Here is a 19,363-nt window from a genome sequence, read left to right on the forward strand (position 1 = left end):
ACTTTGACCACAGGATGTGAAGAACTGACTCATTGGAAAAGACCCTTATGTTGGGAAAGATTGAAGGCAGATGGAGTAGAGGATGACAGAGGATGAGTTGGTTGGATGGCATCACCGACTTGATGGACATGAGTTTGAGCAAGCTCCAGGAGATGGTGATGGACAAGGAAGCCTGGTGTGCTGCAGTCCATGGGGTCGTAAAGAATCAGACACGACTGAATGACTGAGCTGAACTGATTCTTCAAAGGGAAGACTGAAAATTACAATGTTTCTTGTATCTCCAAATTAATCACTCTACTTAATGTAAGTCAATTAAAAATAATAACAAGTTTTTCCTTTTCTTTCCTTTCCTGTTTTTGAACTAAGGGATTTGAAAATTTAAGAGGAAAATTAAACATGCCATAATAATCAAAATAATTCTGAAAATAAGAGTAATGAAGAGGAATAAGAGATGCAGATTTTAAAACATTTAAAGCTAGAATTTTTATGTTTTTAATTTTTATTTTATATTGGGGTATAGATTTACAATGTTGTTTTAGTTTTAGATGTACAGCAAAGTGGTTCAGTTATACATACACGTATATTCATCCTTTTTCAGATTGTTTTCCCATATAGGTTGTTTTCAGAATATTGAAGAGAGTTCTCTGTGCTATTCAGTAGGTCCTTGTTGATTATCTATTTTATGTATAGTAGTATGTATATGTTAATCCCAAACTCCTAATGTACTCCTCCTTCCTCACTGTTCCCCTTTGGTAATGATAAGTTTGTTTTTGAAGTTTATGAGCTTGTTTCTGGTTTGTAAATATGTTCACTTGTGCCATATTTTGGATTCCACATATAAGTGATATCATATACTTGTCTCTCTGGCTTACTTAGCATGAATCTCTAGGTCCACTCATGTTGCTGCAAATGGCATTGTCTCGTTGTTTTTAATGGATGAGTAATTTTCCACTGAATATATGTACCTCATCTTCTCTCTCAATTCCTCTGTCAATGGACATTTAGGTTGCTTTCGTGCCTGGCTACTATAAATAGTGGTGTACTGAACATTGGGGTGCATGTATCTTTTCATGTTACGGTTTTCTCCAGGTTGACGTCCAGGAGTGGGCTTGCAGGGTTGTATGATACAGGAGTTCTATTTTTACTTTTTTAAGGAACCTCCATATTGTTCTCCATAGTAACTATACCAAGTTACATCCCCACAAGCAATGTATTCTCCATACCTTTTCCAGCACTTATTGCTTGTAGACTGTAGAATTTTTAATGATGGACATTCTGAATGGTGTGAGGGGATACCTCATGGTAGTTTTGCTTTGCATTTCTCTAACAATTAGTGATGTTGAGCATCCTTTCATATGTTTTTTATCCATCTGTATGTCTTTTTTGGAGAAAGGTCTATTTAGATATCCTACCCAGTTTCTGATAAGGTTGTTTGTTTTTCTGATATTGAGCCACATAGGCTGTTTGTATATTTTGGAGATTAATTCCTTGTTGGTTGTAAAGCTGGGGTATTTAAACCAGATTGTTATTAGGGCATGAAGAGGCAGATCATTAGTAAAAGCTAGCAAGTCAATAGATTCAGTTTTAGATCTTGACGGAAGTTTGGGTTACAAAGGTGTATGTAGTTGTCAAAACTCAATGAATGTATGGTTAAGACCTGTACATTTCTTGCACATTGTATGTAAAGTTTATTTTGAAAGAAAAAAATCCATGAAAATGTATTAGACTTTAGTCCAAAGGCATGCTTACTAAAATATTTGGTTTATGTTTAATATTTTTTATTGAAGTGTAGATTTACAATGGTGTGTTAGTTTCTGATGTACAGCAAAGTGATTCATAAACACACACACACACACACATATATATATGTAATTTTTCAGATTCTTCCCCATTATAGTTTATTACAAGATACTGAATATAGTTCCCTGTGCTATACAGTAGTACCTTGTTGTTAAAGCATTTGGAGCAAAGTGCACTGATTGATATATGCAATTTATTTGGAAACAAATCAGAAAATAAGATGGATTGATGATTGACTAGCAGATTGCAAAAATGAAAATTTTGTAATTAGTAAAATTATCTCAACATTGACATGAGCTTAAAATTTTCATCATGTATAGTATACAGAGAAATTTAGAATAAACTAAAGAAACTGTAGGATGTTTAGAGCACAACTTTCATTACAGAATGAAAGACTTCTGTCTCCGTAATAGTTTCAAGAACCAGAATGCCAGTGGGAAGGGTTGGTTGTGGGGAGCAGAGTTGCTCCTGGGGTGAATTTCCCAGGCTGTCTAGTGTGTCCTGGTGTCCTGACCTGTAAGGCTGCCCAGAAAGTTGGCTCCACTACCTGTGAGAGTTCTCTGCTGGGCAGAGGCTTTCCAGCCAGCAGCCATGTGGGTTAGCAAGGGGCGATCTCATCCCCAGGGGCTACATGTATTTAAAGGTCTAGGAGAAAAATGCGTCACTGTATCAGAGTGTATGTTGTTCAGGCCCAGAACGGTTCTGCTGTTCAAGCATGGTGACTATTCACCCCTTTCAGTTTTTTGTTAAGTTGCTCTTTTTTACCTTAAAAGAAGTTATATCAGTTTATTCAGGAGTTTTGGGTAGTTCATAAAGTGCTATTATTTAACTATTTGTCTTATGAGGTTTTATGCTACTCAACCCTATATTTATATCTCTCAAAGACTGCATGGAGTGGGTGTTTTGGAAGGAGCATTGTTCTGCTGTTCTGTGTAGAGTTTGGAAACAGTGGGGTTCCAGGGAACTCAGCCCAGTTCCTGGCAGTTGTCACTTTGCTGCCAGGTGGAAACAGCCAGGTATCCTCAACCTTAAAGACGTGCTTAGACTCTGATGGGTAAAATGGGGCTCTTTTAGTTGCAGTGTGGAAGTGGGAAAGGGTGTATACATTTTGGTGGAAAAAGGGAAATATATTTTCTGAAATTTGAATATATGAGGACCTTATAGTTTTGAGCTTCCAGGGCTTCCCTGGTGGCTCAGATGGTAAAGAATCCACCTGCAATGTGGGAGACATGGGTTTGATCCCTGGGTTGGGAAGATCCCCTGGAGAAGGGCATAGCAACCCACTCCAGTATTCTTGCCTGGAGAATCCCATGGACAGAGGATCCTGGCGGGCCGCAGTTTATGGGGTCTCACAGGGTCAGATATGACTGAGCAACTAAGCACAGCATGTAGTATAGTTTTGAGAGCTCTCAGGGAGGGAAAAGTGTTAAAACATTGTACAGCATATGATTTCAACTGATATATCTTCTCAGTATTTCTTCATTGAAAATATTATATCTCATGTCACGCTTTTGTCTCTTGAAAACTTTGCATTTGAAATATGGAAATGCTAGTGCAAAGTTTCTGAGAAAATCCTTTCTTGTCTTCTGGTTTAAATGTACTTCATGACAACACTGTGGGCTTTTTAAACCTTTTGCCTGCCTGAGCCCTATTGGAAACAGCATTGGAAAGCTTTCAGTGATGAAGGTCACCCAGCTCTTACACAGAGTTCCCAGTGGGCATTATTTCCATGAGGTGTGAGGTATATAATTAGCAGAGAGTCAGCAAATAAGATTTTAAGGAATGTGATTATGGAAGCAGAAGAGTCATTTCAGGCAAGTTTGTAATATGTGTTTCAGGAAAGGAGCAGAAGTCAACCAGTGAGGGCCTGGACCACAGCCCTGATTCCAGCTGCCTTAATACCCTCGTTAGAAACTCAGATTTCAAGCTCCCAAGCTCCAGGCCTCATGTGCATTTCCTTGTCAACAGGTGCCGCGCTAAGTGTCTGGCTTGACCTACAACTCAATTCTTGTAGGTCTTATCTTCATTTTACAGATAAGAAAACTGAGGCCAAGAGAGTTAATCGTGCTAAAGTGTAATTCTCAAAAAGATAAAATCAGAACTCATGGGCAAATATAAAAAGGAAAGGAAAGGGAAAGGGTTAGTTGTTCAGTTATGTCTGACTCTTTGCGACCCCATGGACTGTAGCCTGCCAGGCTCCTCTGTCCACGGGATTGTCCAGATAAGAATATTAGAGTGGACTGCATGCCCTTCTTCAGGGGATCTTCACGACCCAGGGGTCAAACCTGGGTCTCCCACAGTGGAGGCAGATTCCTTATCATCTGAGCCACCAGGGAAGCACTAATATACAAAGGGCAAGGTATAAAATATTTTATTGAATTTATTAGTTAAGGAGGGGAAAAGATGTGATGAATTCAAAGAGCTTGTAAGAAGCTAGTGTATTTGTTGGTAACTTAAAGAATTGTTAGGGTGAGATTGCAGAGTTAAACATGTGAGATCTATTAATCGCCCAGCCATGTTTGACTCTTTGTGACCCCATGGACTGTAGCCCACCAGGCTCCTCTGTCCATGGAATTCTCCAGGCAAAATGCTGGAGTGAGTTGCCATTTCCTTCTCCAGGGGATCTTCCTGACCCAGGGATTGAACGCAGGTCTCTTGCATTGCAGGCAGATTCTTTACCATCTGAGCCACCAGGGAAGCCCCTAGAGTTAGATATAGAACTATTTAATGTTCAGCTGGCCCTTGATTTGGGGTGTTATCTATTTTACTACATGGAAATTATTTGTATCTCTACGGACAAAAAAACTACAAGTTCGCAAGTAAATTTTTTATGTATGGAAACTTTAATCAATAGTAAAAATGAGATGAACTAAGTACAGGTCTTGACACTCCTTGGGTGATCCTTTGTCCCCCGTGATACTGAAAGAATCTGCCTCCACTTCTTTGCTTTCTTTCCGAGTTTGGAGAATTTTTCTGACAGTAGCCTGCCCCCAGGTCCTGCAATATTAGTTAGAGGAGCAAAGATTTGAACCCCTGTCACTGTATGAACCAGCCTTGGTAGTCAACTCTTTGTAATGATTCAGTAATGTTAACTTGTTTTTTATTCATAAAGAATGTTGGAATCTATCAGGTCTGTGCAGATAATTCTCTCTCATAGCCAAGGCATCTCTGAAGCACAAGGGTTCTCTGGATGGCAAAACCATCTGAATCAATCAATAAACATCACTCTGAAGTAATAGCACCTTTTGTTTCTACATTAGTGGAGACTGCTGAGACCACAGACCTCAGGAACATGAACATGGCCGTGAGAATGACATTGAGCATCTTTTCACGTGCCTGTTGGTCCTCTATATGTCTTTTTTGGAAAAATACCTGATACTTCAGCCCATTTTTAAATCAGTCTTTTTTTGTTTTGATATTGAGTTGTATGCGTTCATTATCTATTTTGGATAGTAACCCCTTGATTACAAGGAAGCAATGTATGGCCCAGGGAATATAGCCAATGTGTTATAATAACTATTTATGGAGTATAATCTATAAAAAATTGAACCACTGTAATATACCTGAAGCTATTATTTTAAGTAATAACCATACTCCAATTTAAAAAATGGCACTTAAATGGCACCTAAATTTTTACTTCTGTATCTATAGTAAAACATTTGAGAAACAGAAAGGTTTAGGCAGGGAGCATATTCTATAAACTGCTTTGCAAGGTAGTGACTTGAAGTTTAGGGAATGTCTCTTGGAATAAGAAATAGATAAATAGATGCTGATATTTGGGCATTCTCCTGCCAACCTTCTTTCTTGTTTTACATTTGAAGTAGGCTAATAATAGGGGGTTTCCAAACTGGGTTCTCAGAAAAGGGGCTCTCATGTAATCACTGAACACGTCATGTCACCAGGATGAGTCATGAATGCCAGGAAAATAGCATGAAGGTTAGAGGTTGGGAGTCAGGAGGCTGACCCTAAGTTAGGAAAAACAGAAAAGTCACTTCACTTTTCTGTACATTAGCTTGTTTCTTCCTATATGTGTGATCGCAGCAGATGGGAGTTATCTAAGCTTTGTAAGCACGGAGAACACTATGGTTACAGGAAACAAGAAAGAAACAGATGTGGAAGGCCCTGCCTTCTTGCTACCCCGTTGTCTCTTTTCCTTAGGGGAAGAATCAGGGCTGACGACAAGATCTGGAGGGCCCAGTGCAAGATGAAAATTCAGAAATGCTGTTCAAAAAATTAAAGAGTGGCATTAAATGTGCTATGAAATGTTTTCCTTTAGAAATATTTGATGACATTAAGTGTAAAGGTATAGTTGTGACACATGAGCATTAGCATAAACTTACAAACTGCAAAAAATATTTCAGGTGCCATAATTTTATGTAATATAATATATAATAACACTTTAATAATTTCATATCTTTATTGACCATAAGATTATTTTGGCTCGCTTTTCTGCAAATTATACATTAGATCATCAGAATTTATATTTTAAGCAATTTCATTTACTATAAAATTGACAGCAATGTTAGTCACTCTTGACAAATGCAAGATTGCAAATAATTTTTGATAATTTTTAAAAATATCTTTCTGCCAATGTAACTGTTACTGGAGAATATGAAGAGTATTTGATAGGTGGTGACAGTATTAGGACACATTTCCAATAAATTTATATAAAAACCCATCAAAACATAAATTTTAGCACATCTGGAGCTGATTTTCTAGAGAAAGAATAAAGATTTAACTCTCCATACAAATCAATTCTGTGTAAGTCTGAATTTAATTTTAAACGTATATTTATACAATGGCATTTCAGTATTTCTTCTGACATTTTTGGTAATTTATGGAAGTTGTGCAAGAAATCAAAAGTAGCTTTACAATTTGTATGTATTTCAAAATTTCTGTTCTGCATCCTATTGTCTTATCTTCATTTATAAGAAAAATTTTTGTCCTCTTCTTAATATTTGATTCATCCAAAGTTTCCTGTGAAAATATTGTTATTTTCCATCGAACATGGCAATCTTTACATTTAATTTCTATTTCGAAACCTGTGAATAGTTTGTCTTGCAAGGTTGTAGCAGTTTTGAAAACAGATTTCACAGTTTACTGCTGAAACTGTCCACTTATCCACCAGCAATTCATCCAGGCATGCCTGCTGCCATCCCTACTGGCATTCTGTGCCCAGGTCCTGGTCCTTACCTTCCCCATCCTTACACTCTGTATCTCTGGACCGTTCCAGGCCCTGATGTGCACTCAGGACTGACTGCTCTGCGGATGCAGTCTGCAGTGCCGGGAGCCTGAGCTTGCACAGCCACTGACTGCTGGAGGACCACTACAGCTCAGACGTGCTGCCTCCCTTACCACCTCTGCTTGTGTGGATGCTCCACCATTCCATCACTGCTGACAAAACTTAAGTTCAAAGATAAAATTATTAAGAATTACAAGGCACTGAGAGCAGAGAGTATTAAAACAAATATGAGGTCCTTCTCAGCTTGGAGTCCTAAGTGACTATACAGGTTGCATGCCTGGTAAGCTCGCCCTGGGAGGAAGTCTCAGGCTCTGTAAATACACATGACAAACCTCACTTACCAGCTCTCTCCAATTCATTTCCCATATCATGAGAGCTCAATTCTGATATTTTAATCAAGAAGCCATTGTTTATTGTGTAGGTAGATGAGGATAAACCTACAAGGCTAAGAATGAACTGTCAAAAATGGGAAAAGTCAGAAGAGTCTGATGCCAAGAAGCCAAGAGAAGAGAGGATTTCAAGGAGGATAAAGTAATTGGTGGTGTCAAGTGGTACCAAGAGGTCATCAGGTAAGGGAGATCAGGACTAAAAAATTTCCATTGACTTTAGCAACACGGAAGTCGCATGATCTTAGTGGTCTTCAAAATAAATTGTTTCAATGGAGAGATGCAGGCTGAAGCCAAATGAAAATTTGCATGGAAGAATGAGTAGAAGCCAAAAAATAGACTCCTGCAACCCCTTTTCTGCTGGGGCCTGAGGGTCAATAGATACGAGCCTTCTACTTCAGCAGTTGCCAACCTTTTTGACACCAGGGACTAGTTTGGTGGAAGACATTTTTTTCCACGGTCTGGGGTGGGAGGGATGGTTTCAGGATAATTCAAGCACATTATATTTATTGTGCACTTTTTCCTAATCTAATGCCACTGCTGATCCAACAGGAGGTACTGGTTCATGGCCCAGAGGTTGGGGACCCCTGCACTTGAATTGACCCAAGTTCCTGCTTCTGCATCATCATAGTGCCACTTTCTGCTCTGAACTACCCTTCCCTTTTAGTAACATGAAGAAGGGATCCCAGAGAAGGAGATCAGGTAGTCTGTAATCCTTTGTTGACTCTTGTTAGTCTTGATACATTTCACATTTTGCTTATCTCAGATTGGATAAATCTTAATACATTCTGCTGCAGTTTGCTAAACTCTTTAATTGGAGTTTGAATATATAAACCTTTCCACATAGCAACTCAGTCAGCTAATAATAGAGGAAAGTTAGTCAGACCCACCACAATGACCACCTTACTTTGGTCTCATTGACAGTTCCCCTTCTTGAGAATTAATCAAGTACCACCCTGGTCTGGGTCTCCATCATCTCCTGACCCTTGTTTGGATTTTTACAATATAAGTATCTCTGCTTCTATCTTTGCTCTCAATCACAACAACCAGAATGATACTTTAAAAATGTTAAGTCAGATTATGTTAGTTCTCTCTTTAAAACTTTCCTTTGGTTCTGTGTTCCACTCAGAGAGAAAAAATCTGACATCCTAACAATGGCTGATAAAGCCCTCCCAACTCACCTCTCACCTCTTCCCTTATAGCTCACTTCCTTGTTCATCTTGCTGGAGCCACATCAAGCCCTTGTTTTTCTTCAGTCCTGCCAGGAAAAGCCAGCCCTAAGATCAACCTAATTATTAACCTTAGTCAGCCCTACTTTTTCTTTTTCCATAGCATTTATTATTACCTTTCTAAATCATAACTCTGGGAGGGCAGGGATCTTCTTCACTGAAGTTTTGCAAGTGCCTAGAATAGGGTCTGGCCCACAGTAGGTGCTCCACAAACATCTTTTTTAAAAACAAAAATTTCGAAAGAACAAGATGGTGGAGGTGTAGGTGGACATGGAGTACATCTTTCTCCATGGATACATCAGGAATACGCCTTCACACACAGAAGCGCATGCAGAACACCAGCTGAGAGTAGATAGGAGCACCTGACCAGCGGAAAAGAAAATATAAGACCACGCAAAACTCAGTAGGATGAAGGAATTAGGGGGGAAAACAGGAGTGTCAGTAGAACTGGACCTGCCTTTGGTGGGTGGGGGAACTGAAGCAGGAGTCTGATCCCCACATCGGGGCAATTATCTGAGTCAAAGGAGAAACATTTAAGGCCGAGAGTGAAACAGCTGATCTGTGGGAGCCTAAATGGAATGAGAATCAGACAGTCCTTGCCGCAGCCATACATACCCCAGACAGGGCTGCAGGTCCCTAGAAGGTGCAGTGGCTGGGAGCTGGAGTTTAGGGATTGTGGAGCAATCCCAGGGCTAGGGCTGCTGTTGACTGTGGAGATACAATCAAGGGGATGTGAGGGAGGAGATCATGGTGGGGAAATGCCTGTGGAGGAAAGCCAAGCAGCCATGGAAGCAAGGTAATACTGCTGAGTCACATGTACGGGGTGGAGCCATCACCATAGCCTCTCTCCCCGCATAGGCCAGCATCAGCAGCTGAACAATAGAGAGGCTGGCCTATCAAATGCCTGACACACTGAACTACAGAGTAGGACCCCACCCAGGGTCCCCCTTTAAGTGCCCAACATGCCAGTCTACAGAGTAGGACCCCACCCAGGGGGGCTCCTCTATGTGTCTGATGTGGAACAGAGAAGGACCCCAGACAAGGGAGCTGTCTAAGTGCCTGAACAGCCAGAGCTATGGAGAAATACTGGCCAAAGAGGCCTTCTGATTGCCAGCTACAAGAGGCTTGAAAAAAGACTGATAGGGCCATAACTCCTGTGGTGGAGGCAGTCTATGTCCCTGCACACTTGGCACTGCCAGGGTCCCCGCAAGCCAAGCAGCTGTGTTACCTTCAGGCTTAGCCCTCACTGGGGCAGAGCTGCCACAGGCAAAAAATGTCTTGCATCTATATATGCAGGATTGCTTTGGTCATGTTCAACTCTTTCTGACCCTGTAGACTGTGGTCTGCCAGGCTTCTCTATCAGGGGGGTTCTCTAGGCAAGAATACTGGAGCGTATTGGCCAATACTGGTTGCCATACCCTTCTAGAGCACTATGTTTCCTGCTGCCCTAGCTGCCAACCCCCCTGAGTACCTGGTGCTGCCAGAACCCCTGCAACCCAAGCAGCTGCACCACCTCCACACCTGGCCCTCACAAGGACAAACCCAAGTCTGCCAGGGCAGCCTCAGGAGCAAACCCCAGTGGATGACCCACATGCAGAGGTGGAAATAAAACCACAATTGAAACCCAGGGGCAGTGTGGCTAGGGAAGAACACCCAAACCTTCCCACCAGCTGTGCAAGCTGCAGATTAAATCCACTCTGTGTCTATGGAGTATATATAAGATCATTGAGAGCTCCCACAAAAGAAAACACATTAGTTTTGATAGTGGTTGACATTGGGGGCTAGAACACACAAGGAGTAGGACCAGATTAGAATCTGAACTGCCCCCACAGCAGGTCCAGAGACCAGCACAGTGTTGGAGGGCATCCTAGGGAGGTGAGGTGGACTGTGACTCCGAGAGGGAAAGGACTCTGACAGCAGTGACTCAAGAAAAACATTCATTATTTTTATGTTTTGACTACTTCTGTAGAGTCTTTTGGATTTTTTTTTTTTTTTTTTACTTTTTTTCCCTTTTCCCAACCTCTGGTGTAATTGTTGATTTTATTGGCACTATGAAATCTAATTAAGCTTTTGAGCTTTTTTCCCCCTCAGTCACATTTTTTATTGTTGTTATAAACCTCTGCCTCTACACTGGGCATTTGCAGTTCTGTGGGGTTTTCCTTTTCTTTTCTTTCTTCTTCCTTTTTTTTTTTTCTTTTCTCTTTAATTTTTTAAAAGCTATCATTTTTTCTACATTTATTCCTTTGTTTGCTTTACCTACTGTTCTTTTCCCCTTGCAGTTAACCTTTAATGTATATAAACTTCTTTATCTACCTCTATCTAACTTTGCATATCTATTCTTTCTTTCTTTCCTTTCCTCTCAACATATTCGTTAGTTTTGTTTTCATTGTTTTAGTCCCCAACTGGCACCTTGCTCTAGTTTTGTTTTCCAGTTTGTGCTTTAGTTAGTTTTTGTTCTTAACTGGTAGACATAATTTTTGATTTCCTTTGTTTGCCAGGTCAATCTACTGTACTTTATTTTTGTTGGACTGTTTTGATTTTGCTTATGGATGTATATATATGTGTGTATATTCCATTATTTTCATTATTACTTGCCTGATTTTGTAACTGCTATTTGTTTGGGGTTCATCTTTACTTTCTGTTTCTGGGTATTTGTTTTAATCTCATTTAATGCCATAACAAACCACTTGTGGAATCTTTGTTCCTGACCAGAGATCAAGCCTTGAGCCTTTGGTGTGGGAGCACTGACACCAAGACCCTAGACTACCAGAGACCTAACCCTTGGGAGTATCAGATAGTGAGAACTCACACAAAGGAAACCACTTGAATACAAGACCCGGCATCACATATCACCAGTAACACCCTGTGCAGGATGCCTCATCTAAACAACAAACAAAACAAAAATACAAACCAAATCATCAGCAGACAGGATTACCACACATTCAGCCTTGCCCATCAGAGGAAAAACAAAACTCAGCACAAATCTCACCCTATATGAAATTTACAGAAACCACTGAACCAACTTTAGGAGGGCACAAACCAAAAGGAAGAAATAATTCAACCTTGAAGCCTGGGAAAAGGAGACCTCAAACACAATAAGTTAAAAAAAAATAATGAAAAGGCAGAGAAATACTACACAAATGAAGGAACAAACTAGAAACACAGACGTCCAAATAAATGAAGAGTAAATAGGCAAACTACCTGAAAAAGAATTGAGAATAATGATGGGAAAGATGATCAAAAACCTTGAAAACAGAACGGAGAAAATGCAAGAATTAATCAACAAAGATCTAGAATAAAGAATAAGCATACAGAGACAAACAACACAATTACTGAAATTAAAAATACTCTAGAAGGAATCAATAGCAGAATATCTGAAGCAGAAGAATGAATCAGTGAGCTGGAAGATAAAATGGTGGAAATAACTTCTGAAGAGCAGAATAAAGTAAAAAGAATTAAAAGAACTGAGGATAGCCTCAGAGACCTCTGCTGCTGCTAAGTCACTTCAGTTGTGTCCAGCTCTGTGTGACCGCATAGATGGCAGCCCACCAGGCTCCCCTGTCCCTGGGATTCTCCAGGCAAGAACACTGGAGTGGGTTGCCATTTCCTTCTCCAATGCAGGAAAGTGAAAAGTGAAAGTGAGGCCGCTCAGTCGTGTCCGACTCTTAGCGACCCCTTGGACTGCAGCCTACCAGGCTCCTCCGTCCATGGGATTTTCCAGGCAAGAGTACTGGAGTGGGGTGCCATTGCCTTGAGACAATATCAAATGCACCAACATTCGAGTTATTGAGGTCCCAGAAGAAGAAGAGAAAAAGAAACAGTATGAGAAAAGTTTTGAAGAGATTATGGTTGAAAATTTCCCCAACATGGAAAAGGAAATAGTCAATCAAGTCCAGGAGGTGCAAAGAGTCCCATGCAGGATAAACCCAAGGAGAAACATGCCAAGACACATGCTAATCAAACTAATAAAGACTAAACACAAAGAAGATTAAAAGCAGAAAGGGAAAAGCAACAAGTAACATACAAGGGAAACCCCATACATTTAACAGCAGAGTTGTTTCTTTCAGCAGAAACTCTGCAAGCCAGAAGGGAATGACAGGACATATTTAAAATACTGAAAGGGAAAAATCTACAACCAAGATTATTGTACCTGGCAAGGATCTCATTCAAAATTGATAGAGAAATCAAAAGCATTTCAGACAAGCAAAAGTTAAGAAAATTCAGTACCATCAAACCAGCTTTACAACAAATGTTAAAGGGACTTATATAGTCAGTAAATACAAGAGAAGAAAAAGATCTACAAAATCAACACCAAACAATTAAGAAGATGGCAATAGGAACATATATATCAATAATTACTTTCAGTTAACCAGATTAAATACTCCAACCAAAAGACACAGACTGGCTGAATGGATACAAAAACAAGACCCATATATATGCTGTCTACAATAAACCCATTTCAGACCTAAAGACACATATAAACTGAAAGTGAGAGAATGGAAAAATATATTCCATGCAAATGGAAAGCAAAAGAAAGCTGGAGTAGCAATCCTCATATCAGACAAAATGGGCCTTAAAGAAGATTACAAGACACTACACAATGATCAAGGGATCAATTCAAGAGGAAGACATAACAATTATAAATATTTATGCACCCAACATAGGAGTACCTCAACATATAAGATAAACACTAACAGACAAAAAAGGAGAAATTGACAGTAACACAATAATAGTAGGAGACGTTAACACCTCAGTCACACCAATGGACAGATCCTCAAAACAGAAAATTAATAAGAAAAGAGAAGTCTTAAATGATACATTAGATGAGATGGATCTCGTTGATATCTTCAGGACACTCCATCCAAATGCAGAAGAATACACCCTTTTTCTCAAGTGCACATGGAACATTCTCCAAGATAGACCACATCTTGGGTCACAAATCAAACCTCAGTAAATTTAAGAAAATTAAAATTGTATCAAGCATCTTCTCTGACCACAATGCTATGAGGTAGATATCAATTACAAGAAAAAAAAAAAACTATAAAAAACACAAACACGTGGAGATTAAACATTACATTTCTAAATAACTAACAGGTTACTGAAGAAATCAAAAGAGAAATAAAAAAATTTCTAGAAACAAATGACAATGAAAACATGACAACTCAAACCCTGTAGGATGCAGCAAAAGCAGTTCTAAGAGGGAAGTTTATAGCAATGCAATCCTACCTCAAGAAACAAGAGAAACATCAAATAGACAACCTAACTTTAAACCTAAAACAACTGGAAAAAAAGGACAAAAAACCCCTAAATTAGTAAAAGGAAATAAATCCTAAAGATCAGAACAGAAATAAATGAAAAAGAAATGAAATAAACAGTAGTAAAGATTAAAAAGCTGGCTCTTTGAGAAGATAAAATTGACAAACCTTTAGCCAGACTCATCAAGAAAAATAGAATCAAATCAACAAAATTAGAAATGAAAAAGGAGAGGTTGCAACAGACAATGCAGAAATACAAAGGATTATAAAAGAGTATTATGAACAACTATATGGCAATAAAATGGATAATCTGGAAGAAATGGACGGATTCTTAGAGAAGTTCAATCTTCCAAGACTGAACCAGGAAGAAATATAAATTATGAACAACCCAATTACAAGCACTGAATTGAAACTGTGATCAAAAATCGTACAAAAATCAAAAGCCCAGGACCAGATGGTTTCACAGGAGAATTCTATCAAACATTTAGAGAAGAACTAATGCCTATCCTAAAACTCTTTCCAAAAATTGCAGAGGAGGGAACACTTCCAAACTCATTCTATGAGGCCACTGTCACCCTGATACCAAAACCAGACAAAGTCAACACAAAAAAGGAAAACTACAGGCCAATATCACTGATGAATATAGATGCAAAAAACTTCAACAAAATTATAGCAAAAGAATTCAGCAACACATCAAAAAGCCCATACACCATGATCAAGTTGGGTTTATTTCAGGGATTTGACGATTCTTCAATATATGCAAATCAACCAATGAGACACACCATAGTAACAAATTGAAAGATAAAGATCATATGATAATCTCAATAGATGGACAAAAAGTCTTTGACAAAATTCACCACCCATTTATGATTCAGTTCAGTTGCTCAGTCATGTCTGACTCTTTGCAACCCCATGGACTGCAGCAGACCAGGCCTCCATGTCCATCACCAACTCCCTGAGTTTACTCAAATCATTGAGTAACCATTACATCAAAATCATTACCTCAAAACCATTGGTCAATGATGCCATCCAACCATCTCATTCTCTGTCGTCCCCTTTTCATCCCACCTTCAATCTCTCCCAACATCAGGGTGTTTTCCAGTGAATCAGTTCCTTGCATCAGATGGCCAAAGTATTGGAGTTTCAGCTTCAGCCCTCCCAATGAATATTCAGGACTGATTTCCTTTAGGATGGACTGGTTGGATCTCCTTGCAGTCCAAGGGACTCTCAAGAGTCTTCTCCAACACCACAGTTCAAAAGCATCAATTCTTCGGCGCTCAGCCTTCTTCACAGTCCAACTCTCACATCCATACATAACCAGTGGAAAAACCATAGCCTTGACTAGATGGACCTTTGTTGGCAAAGTAATGTCTCTGTTTTTTAATATAATGTCTAGGTTGGTCATAACTTTCCTTCCAAGGAGCAAGAATCTTTTAAATTCATGGCTGCAATCACCATCTTCAGTGATTTTGGAGCCCCTCAAAATAGTCTGCCACTGTTTCCACTGTTTTCCCATCTATTTCCCACGAAGTGATGGGACCAGATGCCATGATCTTAGTTTTCTGAATGTTGAGTTTTAAGTCCACTTTTCCACTCTCCTCTTTCACTTTCATCAAGGGGCTCTTTAGTTCTTTGCTTTCTGCCATATGGGTGGTATCATCTTCATATCTGAGGTTATTGATATTTCTTCCAGCAATCTTGATTCCAGCTTGTGTTTCATCCAGCCCAGCATTTCACATGATGTATTCTGCATATAAGTTAAATAAGCAGGGTGACAATATACAGCCTTGACGTACTCCTTTTCTTATTTGGAACCAGTCTGTTGTTCCACGTCCAGTTCTAACTGGTGTCTCTTGATCTGCATACAGATTTCTCAGGAGGCAGGTCAGGTGGTCTGGTATTTCCATCTCTTTCAGAATTTTCCACAGTTTATTGTGATCCACACAGTCAAAGGCTTTGGCAGAGTCAATAAAGCAAAAGTAGATGTCTCTCTGGAACTCTCTTGCTTTTTCAATGACCCAACAGATGTTGGCAATTTGATCTCTGGCTCCTCTGCCTTTTCTAAATCCAGCTTGAACATCTGGAAGTTCATGGTTCACATACTGTTGAAGCCTGGCTTGAAGAATTTTGAGCATTACTTTGCTAGCGTGTGAGATGAGTGCAATTGTGTAGTAGTTTGAGCATTTTTTGGCATTGCCTTTCTTTGGGAATGGAATGAAAACTGAGCTTTTCTAGTCCTGTGGCCACTGTTGAGTTTTCCAAATTTGCTGGCATATTGAGTGCAGTACTTTCACAGCATCATCTTTTAGGACTTGAAATAGCTCAAGTTGAATTCCATTACCTCCACTAGCTTTGTTTGTAGTGATGCTTTCTAAGACCCACTTGACTTCACATTCCAGGATTTCTGGCTCTAGGTGAGTGATCACACCATCATGATTATATGGGTTGTGAAGATCTTTTTTGTATATTTCTTCTGTGACCCAGTTTCCTCCTCAGTCAGTCTCTCCCATCGGGTAGCTTCCATAAGCCTCTTATCCTTCTCCATCAGAAGGCAGACAGGCTGAAAACTACAGTCACAGAAAACTAGCCAATCTGATTACATGAACCATAGCCTTGTCTAACTCAATGAAACTATGAGTCATGCTGTGTAGGGCCACCCAAGACGGACGGGTCATGGTGGAGAGTTCTGTCAAAACATGGTCCACTGGAGAAGGGTATGGCAAACCACTTCAGTATTCTTGCCTTGAAAACCCCATGAACAGTATGAAAAGGCAAAAAGATAGGACACTGAAAGATGAACTCCCTAGATCAGTAGGTGCCCAATATACTACTGGACATCAGTGGAGAAATAACTCCAGAAAGAATGGAGAGATGCAGCCAAACCAAAAACAACACCCAGTTGTGGATGTGACTGGTGTTCAAAGTAAAGTCCGATGCTGTAAAGAAAAATATTGCATAGGAATCTGGAATGTTAGGTCCATGAATCAAGGCAAATTGGAAATGGTCAAACAGGAGATGGCAAGAGTGAACATCGACATTTTAGGAATCAGCGAACTAAAATGGATTGGAATGGGTGAATTTAACTCAGATGACCGTTATATCTACTACTGTGAGCAAGAATCCCTTAGAAGAAATGGAGTAGCCATCATAGTCAACAAAAGATTCCAAAATGCATTACTTGGATGCAATCTCAAAATGACAGAATGATCTCTGTTCATTTCCAAGGCAAACCATTCAATATCACAGTAATCCAAGTCTATGCCCCAACCAGTAATGCTGAACAAGCTGAACTTGAACAGTTCTATGAAGACCTACAAGACCTTCTAGAACTAACACCCCTCAAAAATGTCCTTTTCATTATAGGGGACTGGAATGCGAAAGTAGGAAGTCAAGAAATACCTGGAGTAACAGGCAAATTTGGGCTTGGAGTACAGAATGAAGCAGGTCAAAGGCTAACAAAGTTTAGCCAAGAAAACACACTGGTCATAGCAAACACCCTCTTCCAACAACACAAGAGAAGACTCTACACATGGACATCACCAGATGGTCAACATCAAAATCAGATTGATTGTATTCTTTGCAGCCAAAGATGGAGGAGCTCTATACAATCAGCAAAAACAAGACTGGGAGCTGACTGTGTCTCAGATCATGAACTCCTTATTGCCAAATTCAGACTTAAATTGAAGAAAGTAGGGAAAACCACTAGACCATTCAGGTATGACCTATATCAAATTTATGATTAAAAGTCTTCAAAAAGAATGGGCATAGAAGGAACCTACCTCAACATATTAAAGGCCATATATGATAAGCCTACAGCAAGCATTATTCTCAGTGGGAAAAAACTGAAAGCATTCCCTCTAAGATCAGGAACAAGACAAGGGTGTTCACTTTCACCACTATTATTCAACACAATTTTGAAAGTCCTAGTTACAGCAATCAGAGAAGAAAAAGAAATAAAAAGAATCCAGGTTGGAAAAGAAAAAGTAAAGCTTTCTCTGTCTGCAGATAACATGATACTGTACATAGAATACCCTAAAGATAGTATCAGAAAATTACTGGAGCTAATCAGAGAATTTAGCAAAGTTTCAGGATACAAAATCAATACACAGAAATTACTTGCATTTCTAAATACTAACAGTGAAAAATCAGAAAAAGAAATTAAGAATTAATCCCATTCACCATTGCAACAAAAACATTAAATATCTAAGAATAAACTTAACTCTGGGAGTTGGTGATGGACAGGGAGGCCTGGCGTGCTGCAGTTCATGGGGTCGCAAAGAGTCGGACATGACTGAGCGACTGAACTGAACTGAAGGAGACAAAAGAACTTACACAGAAAATTATAAGACACTGATGAAAGAAATCAAAGATGACATAAACAGATGGAGTAATATTCCATGTTCCTGGGTAGGAAGAATCAATATTATAAAAATGACTATACTGTCAAATGCAATCTACAGATTCAATGCAATCCCTATCAAATTACCAATGGCATTTTCCACAGAACTAGAACAAAAATTTTCACAATTCACATGGAAACACAGAAGACCATGAATAGCCAAAACAGTCTTGAGAAAGAAGAATAGAGCTGGAGGAATCAACCTTCCTGACTTCAGATTATACTACAACACTGCAGTCATAAAGACAGTATAGTACTGGCACAAAAACAGAAATACAGACCAATGGAACAAGATAGAAAGCCCAGAAATAAACCCATGCACCTATGGGTACCTTTTTTTTGACAAAGGAGGCAAGAATATACAATGGGGCAAAGACAGCCTCTTCAATAAATCATTCTGGGAAAACTGGACAATTACATGTAAAAGAATGAAATTAGAACACTTCATAATACCATACACAAGGATAAACTCTTTAAAATAGATTAAAGACCTAAATGTAAGACCAGAAATTATACATCTCTTAGAGGAAAACATAGGCAGAACACTCAATGACATAAATCAAAGTAAGATCCTCTATGACTCACCTCCTAGAGTAATGGAAATAGAACCAAAAGTAAACAAGTGGGACCTGATTAAACTTAAAAACTTTTGCACAGCAAAGGAAACTATAAGCATGGTGAAAAGACAACCCTCAGAATGGGAGAAAATAATTGCAAATGAAATAACTGACAAAGGATTAATTTCCAAAATATACAAGCGGCCCATACAACTCAATACCAAAAAAACAAACAACCCAATCAAAAGGTGGGGAAAAGACCTAAACAGACATACATACAGATGGCTAACAAACACATGAAAAGAGGCTCAACATCACTCATTATTAGAGAAATGCCAATCAAAACTGCAATGATATCACCTCACACTGGTCAGAATGATCATCATCAAAAAGTCTACAATGAATAAGCACTGGAGAGGGTGTGGAGAAAAAGAACACTCTTGCACTGTTGGTGGGAATGTAAATTGATACAGCCACTATAGAAGATGCTATGGA

The 19,363-nt window shown here is 39.3% G+C and overlaps 1 long non-coding RNA gene across 2 annotated transcripts in view; it reads left to right on the top strand.

Moving 5' to 3' along the window:
* The first annotated feature begins 288 nt into the window (after positions 1–288).
* The window catches only part of LOC104992027, a 31,043-nt gene continuing 11,968 nt past the window's right edge, over positions 289–19,363 (top strand). The window contains exon 1 of one of the 2 annotated variants that reach the window (XR_825652.1): positions 289–303. This is a non-coding gene — a long non-coding RNA (uncharacterized LOC104992027). Of the gene's footprint in view, positions 304–7,596; positions 7,612–19,363 lie in introns of those variants that run through there. The other variant, XR_825653.1, reaches the window with a different exon arrangement.

This window comes from Bison bison, unplaced genomic scaffold (assembly GCF_000754665.1).
Source record: "Bison bison bison isolate TAMUID 2011002044 unplaced genomic scaffold, Bison_UMD1.0 scf7180017864207, whole genome shotgun sequence".
NCBI classification, from domain to species: Eukaryota; Metazoa; Chordata; class Mammalia; order Artiodactyla; family Bovidae; genus Bison; species Bison bison.